The sequence below is a fragment of the Equus asinus genome, chromosome 21, assembly GCF_041296235.1.
Source record: "Equus asinus isolate D_3611 breed Donkey chromosome 21, EquAss-T2T_v2, whole genome shotgun sequence".
Taxonomy (NCBI): domain Eukaryota; kingdom Metazoa; phylum Chordata; class Mammalia; order Perissodactyla; family Equidae; genus Equus; species Equus asinus.
Genome location: NC_091810.1, coordinates 95,767,179 through 95,779,772, shown reverse-complemented (window position 1 = coordinate 95,779,772; position 12,594 = coordinate 95,767,179). Strand labels below are relative to the sequence as shown.

Genomic DNA, 12,594 nt, shown 5'->3' with positions numbered 1-12,594 from the left:
GTCAAACCCAACACCCTTGGGTTGTTGCTAGGCAGTCAAAAACAAACATTCATTTCACAACTGCTAGATGCAGAAAACTTTAACTATTTTTTTTTAAAGGCCATAGAAAAATTCAAATAACAAACCTCAGAGTGGAGGAAGGCAAACAAACGTTGTAAAACTATTGAGAGCTTTTACAACGTAAGATGGATCTGGTCGCATGTAGTTTATATTATCTTTTATTGTCTTCCAACAATTACGATAATCAATGAATAATACTAATTATGTTAAAATTATACAACAATCATAGAGACAGCTAACAGTTTTTGAGCACTTACTCTGTACCCCAAGCAGTGTGCTAAACCAATTCAATCTATTTAATCCTCAATAGGATTATTGTCATACGGGAGAGAGGGAAGCTGAGACTGAGGGACGTCTAGAGAGTTGTACGAGCTCGTTCAGCAGTACAGAGCGAAGCCAGGACAGTCTTCCGTGAGCGCTCATTCAACCGCCCTTGTCCCAGAGTTTAATTAGTCTCAGATTACAGAGAAGCAACTGAGATCAGAAGCTTAAGTAACTTGTCAAGGTCCTACGAAAACAAGTAGTAGTGTGAGAGACGTTTACTGCTCACTGAGTGTCCACGCCCCCCTGTGCTTTTTAGATCTCTGCTCTTGCAGTTAAGTGAGGTTATGGGACTAGTGCTGGACAAAGGGATCTGACAGAAGTTCATGTGTGTCACTTCCAGACAGAAGTAGTTAAGATCCACAAAACCTGGAGACTATCTTTTGAAACGGTGGCATCACCAAATACAGGTCCTTTGGATTGCTGAGTGACCCAAGAGTTCAGTTGCTCAAACTCCCTAAGAATTTTCTTAAGGAGCAAGTAAGTTTTATGCCAAGTTTCAAGTATTGTATGACTTAATCCTCATATCGTGTCGAATGTATGGTATCACTCAGTCCTCACGTCACCAGTGGAAGGCAAGAACTACCATGACAAGACGTTTGCTTTCCTTCCCAAGGTCACATCATTACATGTTTCCAAAGCTGTTGTGTTAGCCTGGATCCTCTGGCTCTAAGGTCTTTACTCTCAACAGTCTGCAAATTAATGAGATGTGGGAATTCCCAGGAGCTAGTTACATCCGTGTAGCATCACTGTTTAGTTTTATTTGAACTGTTGCTTGAACTTTCAGCACCTGCATCCCCCTTTTCCTACCTGTCTCTGCCTTTTCTCTCTAACTCAGCACTGGGCAGGTACTGACATCAGCTTCTCTTTCCACACTCAGCTTCATCTGGGAGACAAATTTATTTGGGGCATAATAAAGTATTCAAGAAAACTGAGAGTATTTTGGTCAATAGGGCACCTGGCCTAGAGGATAACCAACCCTGAAGTTACTTGACAACACCTCAAGTCTGTCTACTGTCCATCTTGACAGATCATACCGAAAAAGACTTCAAATAAAAAAAAATAAAATCAAAGTATTATTGAGAATTAACAAATGATGTGATTCTGTTTCTTTCTTTACAGACAGCCTCCTGCGATAGTTTGATATGTCTATAATTTACCTGGGAATCCTAGGGAGAAAATCTCAGGGTGGTCTCAAACATAATTAATGAACACACTGGTCAGTGATTTTTTGACTTGCCCTGATCAGCTTTCTTTTCCATTTCCACATTGGTTATTCTAAACAAGTGCCGTTCTCTCAAGACCCATCCAGACCCTATTCCAGCAGCCAACACTGATGCAGCTGCCTTCCATATGATTGGCTTGCTGTGAGGTGCTGGGAATACAAAGATGAAAATACATTTTCTGATTTCAAAGAGTTTATATCCTATCGGGGAGCACATTTAAGTCAGCACGCCCCCTTGAAGCTGGGAGTGAGGGGCTGAGGGAATTCCTATAGAAGGCTTTATGTAGATAAATAGAAGAGCTGAACACTAACATGCAAATCGTAAAGGTTTACAGCATAGGTTGCATTGAGCCACATGTTTTGGAAAGGGTGATGGGCTAGTGAGTTAGAGAAAAAAAACATTTTCCAGCTAAAATTATTTTAAAATAAAGACATTTAGGGAAATTTCTCAGTTTTATATCTAACTACTAACTCTTTCATACATCAAGTTCTATCTCAGTTAATATACAACTGTGGCTGATCGTTATCTTTTCCATTTGTGTATTGCAGTGATCCTTATTGGTTGGACTTTGTGTGTTTACTGTCTAAAAGTTGGATGACCATTCTTTCTGCTCCACTAAAGAGATTCTCACAGGGAAAAAGGGGTGGTGTAAAATGAAAACTTTCAATTTAGAGCATTAGTTGCTAAATGCTGTAGTATTTCACATCAACTGTTCCAACACTAATGCTCTGAAAGAACCAAGAGCTCAATAAACTTACTAAGTCAGATTCTTACTGACAGTAACTGAAGATTTTTATTTCTGGACCAAGGAATAATGAAACTTGTTTTAACCAATAATGTACAGACCTGTGGACTCATATGTCCTACCCTTTGACCTAGTTTGCAATCATTAATTATTTTTGTAAATATCATAATCACAAATTAATTTCAATCATTAATTAATCATTAATTACCATTATCTCCATGAACTATTCTCCCTTTCCTTTCTAACACTTCAGTTTGAACTTTGACTTTGACTTTTTCCCCTCAGAAAATTACCCAGTGCAATTGTTTTCTACTATGTATAGTTTGCCTGGCAATAAACTTAACTTCTGAAATTTTTCTGTGCATGTGTTCACTTGGGAAGAGTAGTGGAGAGGATTAAATGACTTCGAGACCCAGACCAAAGGGAAGCAATGGTTGAAGAGAGCCCACCGATGTGCCAGGTTCAGTGCTACGGGCTTTACAGTGATTTCCTCATTCAACTTTAAACTGCTCTAACAGTGTGTATTATTTTACCAATTCTCACTAATGAGGAAGCTGAAGATCAGGGAGGAATAAGGACTTTGCCCACAGTCACATGGTGAACAAGAGTTCTTTTGTTTTGTTTTGTTTTGTTTTTGAGGAAGATTAGCCCTGAGCTAACTACTTCCAATCCTCCCCTTTTTGCTGAGGAAGACTGGCCCTGAGCTAACATCCATGCCCATCTGCCTCTACTTTATATGTGGGATGCCTACCACAGCATGGCTTTTGCCAAGTGGTGCCATGTCCGCACCCAGGATCCAAACCAGCGAGCCCCGGGCCGCTGAGAGGCGCAGCGTGCGCACTTAACTGCTGTGCCACCCGGCCGGCCCCATGAATTCACGCCTGACCAGCACAGGCCATCTGTAATCGGTGGGAGCCAGACACAGAGGCCATTCATGGCCTTCATGCTCTCATAGGCGCTCTCCCACCCCACACCCCTGTGCTGCTCAGCCAAACTATCCCTCCAGCTCCAAAGGAAAAAGAAAAAGAAAAGATTGAAAAGAATGGAACTACTTCAATGAGATCCATATTCCCCTACACAAATAATTAAAACACTACAGCGACTGACAGAAGTCTGTACAGCAAAAATGGAGGCGAAACAAAAGTAGTAATCATTTATAAAGGGTATCAATAAGTCCTGCACTGAGATTAGATCGTGAACAGGGAGTCAATTTATGATGCAAAGGAGGAAGCTAAAAGGACGGTCTTCTAAGCAGAGGGGTATGTATGAGCACAAGCCCATAGGCATGACAGTCTGGTTTGACTGGGGGGCTTGAAGTATTTTGATGACTAGACTGTGAAAGGCAGAGGGGATTCTGTGAAATACAAGCTGAAGACTTTGTCAGATGGATCATTAGCTAATTGATGATTGACATTGCTTCTTCCTAATGTATGCATTAGAAATTATAATGTATGTTATAAACTCCCTTCTCAGACCAGCTTATCTGCATCCCACAAGTCTTGATATGTATGTGTTTTCATTATCATTCAATCCAAAGTATTTTCTAATTACTATAGTGAAGTTTTTGGACCATAAGTTATTTCTTAGTATGTTTATTACTTTCAAACTGCTGATTTTCTAATTACCATGTTGTTATTAACTTCTAGCTTGATTTCACTGTAGTCAGAGAATATTCTCTACATGGTTCCCATCATTTTAAATTTGATAATAACTGTTTTATGGCCAAGAATATTTTCTAATCTTTCATGTGTACTTGAAAAGAATGTGCATTATGACATCATTTGCTACTGGGTTCAATGTGTAAATTAAATTATTTTTATTAATTGCATTGTTGAAATCCTCTCATTAATTTTCGTCTGTTTTTTCTATCAGCCACTGAAAATAAATGAGTTAAAATCTTCCACTATGGGTCCTTAACTTTCGAAAAATCCTCAAATCTCCCCATAAAAACCCACAGAGAAACTTGGATGATAAAACCAAAAATCTATGGACAGCATAAGATGAAGGAAAATATGAGCCAGAATATAAAGTCTGTGCACAAACCTCCCAGTACGAGTGGCAGGAACAACCCACCAAGCCCTCGGAGGCCTGTGTGGCGGGAGTGCCTGTGCAGGAGGAAACAGAGGGAAGCAAGGGAGCCCATGACAGGCCCAGAGCTTACCAGCACGTGTTCACCACGCACCTTGGGAACAAATCTGGAAAGCAGGTGACACTGGCAGGGATCTGTGCATCCTGTTAGTAGGTGAGTACAAGCCATCTGCAGTTAGAGCTGAAGGGGCCGGGAGAGCGGGCCGGACCACCCCTCAACGTTAAGCAGCCCAAGCCTCTTCCAGGACAGACCTCCACAGTGAGGAGGGACCACAGGGAACAGAGCAGGACTGGGGAAAGACAGTGTAGACTAAATGACAAAATGGAATATTTCACAAGAATGACAGAAAAGGGAGCTCGAGAGTCACAGAGTCAGAAAATATATAAAATCACACCCCCCCTTTGAAAAGTTAAGATGACCAATTTCATGTAGAAATGAGCATCAGAAAATGACTGGAGTTAAATACCACTCAGATTTAACATAAGAGCAAGCAGAACAACGTCCCTCTGGGCAATGAAAGCAAAGCAGAAAAACTCCCCTAAAATCAGAGGAAAACCATACCCTCATATTTTAAAATTGCCTAAAGTTAGTTAGACACTGATCATCAATGCTAATGAGCAACATAATCCAAAATTATAAAAACTCAAAAATTAATTACTAACACCCAAAAAATATTTCAGGAAACAAAACAACATCTCAACAATGAAGACTAGACCAGAATGGACACAAAGAAGAACAAAGAATACAGAAAATGTCATAGCGGAAATGTAGCCTGAAAATTAAGAAAAAGTTTAAAATAAAAAGGAATTTAATGGCCACATATGATATGACGGCATTTATATGATTTTCCAGGAAAGGTGAACTCACAGAGATAGAAAATAAATGAGTAGGTTTTGGGAACCAGGGGCTGCAGGAAGAAATGTCTGGGGATGCAGCTGTCTATGCCTCCTCCTTGGAGGAATCTACAGGAGGGCATGCATTTGTCAGAACACACAGGCTTGTACAGCAAATATAGTGAACTGAATAGTGTGGAAATGTAAAAAAGTGAATGTGAAGAAGAGATTGGGAACAAGAGTAAAATGATTTTTTTTTTTTTGGAGGAAGATTGGCCCTGAGCTAACATCTGCACCAATCTTTCTCTTAATTTTTTGTATGTGGGACGCCACCAGAGCATGGCTTGATGAGCCGTGGGTAGGTCCATGCCCGGGATCCGAACCCGCAAACCCTGGGCTGCCGAGTGGAGCATGTGAATTTAACCACTAGGCAACTGGGCTGGCCCCTAAAATGATTTTCAAAACCAACAAATAATTAACACAGGGAGAGAACAACCAACCCCGATATGACGAAATTTCCCACCCAAGAAAAACCCAAGCAAGAGAAGGGAACAACTCCTAAAAACTGTAATTCAAGAAGACGTCTTCAAAATTAAAAATACATACATTTGAAATTAGATATCGATAAGGTAAATGACATACCTGGGAAAAATCAAATCAGAATAGCCAACACTGAGACATAGTTTAGTAAAAATTATTAGACTTTAAAGAAAAAAAATAAGAATCTTTCGCACGTAAAGAAAAAAAATCAAATAACTTATGGGGGAAAAAACCAAAGGTCTTCAGATATTTTATAGCAATTTTTAGGCCAAAAGGAAAAAAATATATATCTCTCAATGATTTTTTATCCAGCCAAAATTAATTTCAAGTATAAAGGCTGAAGAAAAATGACCATCACTATCCAAGAACGCCAGAAATATCATCCTCACTAGTTCTTCCTTTGGAAGTCAACGTGAAAGCATCAGACAGCACTGAAGAAGCATCAAACAGACACATTGCTGGGGAGACAACAAAACAAAACTCGTGATGAGCATTAAGTATGTATTTACACGTGGAACTATGAGGGCTATGAGAGAGTATAGCATGCGAGGTCTACATGCTCTGAAAATACAGCTAGAGTACAACTATTTTAAAAAGTAGCAATGAGCATACCCATTGCCAGATGTTTATTCCTAAATACTGTTATCCAAATCCTTGAAGAAATGGCTTATTCTTGGACTAGGGCAGGATAAATACAAGATGAGCATGGAGCATCTTGCGGTGCCAGAAATAAGGAAGTGCTCAAAATGAAAAGGATAGGGATGTGTCAAAGGGACACAAGCTGCAAATGACCAAAGCTAGAGCAATTTGAGTGCCAAAATAAATAACATAGTACTGGTTTATAACCCCAGATACCAAACAAACATATGTGAGTCCCCAGTGATACAAGTAAATGATTGAATAAATAAACAAGTGGGAAGGAAGAGACAAGTCTTCCTCACAGAAGGATTCCAAATAATTTATGTAGATCTTGCCAACAAGAGGTAGAGTTTAATTCTCCCTGCTTCCTGAGTGTATTTGGACTTAATGACTTGCTTCCAATGAATAGAGTATGGAAAGATGGAGGAAAAAGTAACTTTACAGCGGAGACATCCGACCAAAACCACACTGGCCAAATGAATAAGGTTAACATCATAAGCTGAGTTATGTTGACAGCATTGTATCCCCTGATATGATGACATGAGAAGGACGTTTCACCTCTGTGATCTTCCTTCCAAAGGACCATAATCCAGGCTGCTTATGAGAAAACAGAAGACAAATCCAAAGTGAGGGACGTTGTACAAACTATTTAACCAGTACTCCTCAAAACTGTCAAGGTCATGAAAAACAAAGATTGAGAAACTATCACAGAGCAGAGAAGAGCGAACTGACATGACAATTACACACAATATGGTATCCTGGATTAGATCCTGCAATAGAAAAAGGACATTACTTGAAAAAGCAGTGAAGTCTGAATAAAGTCTGGAGTTTAGTTAATAGTAATATACTAATGTTGATTTCTTAGTTTTGATAAACATATCACAGTTACGTAAGATGTTAACAATCGGGGAAAATGGGTGAGAGGTGTACAGGATTTCTCTGTGCTATCTCTGCAACTTTTCTGAGAATCTAAAATTATTTCAAAATAGAAAGCTTAGTTTTAAAAATGGGAAGCAAATAGGAAGAAAACCTACCAAAAATTTCAAACTGTTTTCAATAACCACATTGCTGGTGGTAGGATGTTAGTCTGGAAACGATTTTTGTGTAATGTGGGATAAAGCAGATGAACGAGATATATATGAAACGATATATATATATGTATTTAATATAGTTATTTATATTTAATATAGTTTATTTTATTTATATAATATAATTATAATTCTGTCATCTCCCATGTACATGAGAACCAGGAATCTCGCTGTGACGAAAAGGAGACAGAGGTGTCAAGTGGAAATGTTCATAAACACCCTGCAGTCCTGGCTTTGAATTGGAAATAGTCATGAGGTATTTTATCCAAGGAATAAACAGTAATAGTGGCAATATGCATCACTTCCTGTTCACAATTTCAACTGAAAATGTTTCAGCGATTTATTATTTATGATAATCTTTTCTCTCATTTGGCAATTTAGCCTTTATTGTGTTAACAAATTTTCACTTATTATTTTTCTTAGATTTATATCAATTAGGACCAGTTATTAACTTTATCATGCCTTTTTCAAGTCTTTTGCGCTTTTGGTCCTTCTGGGTTAATTTTTTGATATAATAAATTACATTGATACATATTCTCGTGCTCAGTCACTATGGCAGCCTGAAGAAAGCGTGCTTGGTCAAATTACACGCTTCTGTTGATACACTGCTGGATTGCTTCCTAAAAGGAACAGGGAGACTTGAATTGCTTTTCTGTCACTTGGAATAATTTTAATAACATTGAAATTAACTAGTTTTAGATAAAACTCACCCTACTGTGAATCCATCTGGCCCTGATGTCTTCTCTAGCGATGTATGATTGGTTGATTTTCCAATTTGTTTCCAACTTTACAAATTGAGGGAGGGTTATTTTTTAACCTGTTTATATCTTACTCATGCCCTCTTAAGTTTTTAACTATTTTGCCCTCATTAGCATGTAGCAGTCACTTTTAATTATTTTAACATTTCCTATGTCTTTTTTCATTTCTAATGGTGCATTTTCTTTATTTTATGAACCTAGGAGGGGGGTTTATTTGTCTTATTGGTCAAGAAAAATTATCATCTTTGATTTGTTTATCCCTCATTTGTTTTTCACAAATGGCAAAGTACAACCCATATTTTAATTGTAGGGAAACATTCTAAAGGATATTCACTTCTGTGTATATCCAAAATACTATATATGTACACACAGACACATTTATATTCAAATATATAAACATTTGTAACATTACTATGACACCAGCAATTTGGTTAAATATTTCCCTTTAGTCTCTATGGAAATATTTTACGTATCTTATGATAAAATTAACACCAAAATAGTCACACTAATGGAAGAAGGTGGAATGATAAATAGCCTCAAAGGTGATGAAATACAAAATCTTATACACTTGACCCTGTCATGCTCACTGTACCTTGTGACAACTAATAGGAAAGACAACATAGGTCAACCAAAGCCTTTTTGCAGTGCCGCAGCAGCTCAGAACTTGAGTCTGAAGACTGACTTATCAGTGCACAACAGCAAGAAGGTTAGTGAACACAACATGTTTTGAGATGAAGCAAAAAGCACAGTTATACAATTGAAAGCAAATTTTCTCATTGAGTTTACATAAAAGTTGAAGCGATGTCACACTGAGAGCAGTTAACCTGAATGCTTTTGAAGCATAAATAGACTTGAAGGGAGCATAACGATGCCCTCCTGACAACTATCATGCTAGGTACAAAGACCCAAGCCTGGGCAGCCTCCCCACCAGCACGCAGGCATCAGAGCACTGCAAGGACCGGGCTGCCCCCGGGGATGGTGCAGGAAAGTGGTTTCCGATGCAAGTGGATTGAATTAATGATGAAATCATGAATGGAAATAACGATGAAATAATGATTTCAATGATGATATTTGTATAGTTGTATTTTTCATGCTTCATATGTATATACATATACATGTCAATATACAGATCTTCCTCAACTTGGTATCAGACCTGAAGTGAGTTCGCTCACCCATCCTGCAGCAAGCCAATCTCTGACACTGGATGTAGTGGAAGAAAGTAGGAATTTTATTGCAAAGAGCTGAGCAAGGAGAAAGGGCAGCATCCTGAACTCACTGAAGAGCCACAAGCAAGGGTTTTTATTTGGGGATTTAAGTAGGGGATGGGGAGCATGCGGCCTTGGGGGCTGGAGTTCTGAGTCCTCTGGACAGGTGGGACTGCCTGCTCCTTGTGTTGCATGTGGTAGATTTTCAGTCTTTGACGTCTAAAGTTCACAATTGGTCATTTTAGCTTCTGAAGGTTGCTACGAGATGCTTAGCCAGGTAGGGGGCTGTTAGAAAGTTCCTCTCTATCAGCCGTCCTCCTGCTGTTCTGCAGGGTAAGCTCAGAAACTTGGGTTATTTTGTTTCCCACATTAACCTTGTGGGCACAAGGCACAGTTTTACCCTAATGCAGGGAAATTTTCACCCCTTCATCCTCAGTTTCAGACTTACCTGGGGTTAGTCCTGATAAAGGTGCTCAGAACACTTATTTGAGCCTACAGTCGGGCAAAATCATCTAACACCAGCCTGTTTTATAAGGAAGTGTTAATGTCTCCTGTAATTTACTCAATACTACACTGAAAGGGAAAAACAGAATGGGTTGTGTGGGACAGAAGGATTTTAAGTGTATCAGCTGTTTAAGCCTGTGATTGTGTGGCGGACTGGGAGCTGCGGCTTGCTGCCCTGCCCAGCATGGGGAGAGAGGATCCTATCACATACTGTGCGCCCAGGAAGAAGTCACAATTCAAACTGTGATGGATGGTTTCTACTGAAAGCTATCACTTTCGCACCATCGTTAAGTCAAAAAATAGTAAGTCAGGACCATCTGTCTAAATTTTACATTTGAATTAAAGTGACATGAGAAAATTTGCATATCACAAGGTGGACCCAGCCTCCTCCTTGATTTGGGTACTCTTGCACAGGTTCCTGCTGCTTGACTTCAGTGAACACAACACATGGGATGGAAAAAAGGAGAGAGAGCTTCCCGCTAGAGATGGTGTCAAACAAACATGTACCCAGTTAATCTTCCTATGAGCTGGTTGGTGATGGCTTCCAGAGACAAGGCCTGGAGCACCCTTCTGCAGAAGTCTCCTGTCCATAGCGCCATTAGTCGCTCACCAAGGCACGTGCTAGAAGAAATTGTCCTGGTCACTGATATCAATGAGAGACTTTTCGAAAGAACCTCTAGAGAGTTCTGTGAAAAAACTAAAAACTGCTGGTTCATGTAATCCAAATGGAACAAAGTTCTGGATTGGTCAGAGCTAGATTAAAAAGGAGCTGCGGTGTCTAAAAGGCAAAGGATCACCTTCATGCTGTGAGCGTACAACAGGGTGGCTGCAGCCTCCCTTAGCCTGAATCAGACATGACAGGACAATGGCAGTATGTCTTATCAATGAGGTGATACATCACGGATACTTTGGAATAAATGGCAGGCTAGGATGTGACCTACATTGTATTCAACTGGAAGCTCAATTCTTGCTGACAACCTGTTCCCCAAAGAGAAGGAGGACTGAGGAGAGTTGATCGGATTCTTCCTGTCAGACCATCATCATTGGCAAGAGCCCTTTTTCAATAGACAGAGATTATCAGAGATCATAGATGCTGGCCCTGATATCAGTTCCCCTACATTAAACCCAGCATATATGGGGTTAAAACCAAAGCACTCTTTCCCTGCTTACTCCCTGGCTCCCTGGCCCCAGAATGCACTATCCGCCATGGAGACAGACAGCCAAGGATAAGCACCCAGATTCCATATCATCCCCTCCCTCCCCGTAAGCAGTGTCCCAAGGCTGAACACAGGCTGGTGGAAAAGCTCCAACCAGCAAGGCCAGTGATCCTCCTCATCCATAAGCAGCCACACTCCTCACAAACCTTTAAAACCCCTCACCTCCTCTCTTTCGGGGGGATGAGATGAAACAAGTCTCACTCTTGTCTCTCGGCTGATGTCACCCAAAATAAAAACTCTTTCCTTGCCATAGGCCTGGTGTTCCAGTTTTTACTTGGCCCCTCTTGTGTGGTGGGTAAAAACCTATGTTTGTAGCTGGTAACAATTACTTTTAAGAAATTGGAATATATCATGCTTGCTATGGGTTGACTTGTGTCCCCCATAAAAGATCAATTGGAGTCCTAGCCCCAAGTACCTCAGACTCTGACCTCTTTTGGAGATGGGGTCTTTATAGAAGCAGTCAAGTTAAAAAGAGGTTATTAGAGTGGGCCCTAATCCAATATGATTTGTGTTCTTATAAAAAGGAGAAAATTTGGATAGGGCGAACACTGTGTGACAATTGGAGTTGAGCTGCCACAAACCAAGGACTACCAGAGGCTAGGAGAGAAGCCTGGAATAGACACATCACCTGACCCTTCAAAGGGAGAATGACCTGGGACCGTCTTGATTTTACATCTTCACAGCCTCCAGAACAGTGAGACAATAAATTCCTGTTGTTTAAGCCACTCAATTTGTGGTGCTTTCTTATGGCAGTCGTAGCAAATTAATACAGTGCTGGAATGGATATTTGAGGAGGAGAAAACCTAGAAATTTCCTTTAGTGTTGGACACTGTTGACATACTTTGGAAATTGTTACTTGCTTACACCTTGGATATGTGTTTTGGAAATCTACACTTTATATGTTTCCGGGAGGCACAGGGAAGATTATCAATAAAAATAACAGATAACCTGCAGAGTTTGGATAGATGAAATCAGGAAATTCTTGTATATAACTTCCCCAGATGTTACAAAAGTAGATTACAGAGCTAGATCAACAAGATTTGGTCTAAGACACAAACCACAACGCAAACCCTTTTCCTGGTACCCAGAGAATATTCATCCTGATTCTCAAGTTCCATGTCACTATTTCTTTTGGGGAGAGATAAGAAATGTGGAAACACATCAATGTCTGGATAACACAGCTAGAAAAGATAACGAAAAGCTTGGAAATTTTATCGGTCATGATATGGGATGTAATCAGGTCTTCCCCACTGCCAATAACTGATGACCTTTGCTTGGATGTTTCCAAACTTAATGGCTTGACCATAATATTCAAATGAGTATTGAATCAAAAAGATTCAGTATCATGAACAAAACATTTTCATAACTC

General features: G+C 39.8%; 1 pseudogene; it reads left to right on the top strand.

The window, feature by feature from the left end:
- The first annotated feature begins 10,357 nt into the window (after window positions 1–10,357).
- LOC106836593 (polypeptide N-acetylgalactosaminyltransferase 1-like) lies at window positions 10,358–12,544 on the top strand (annotated as a pseudogene).
- Window positions 12,545–12,594: the final 50 nt, after the last annotated feature.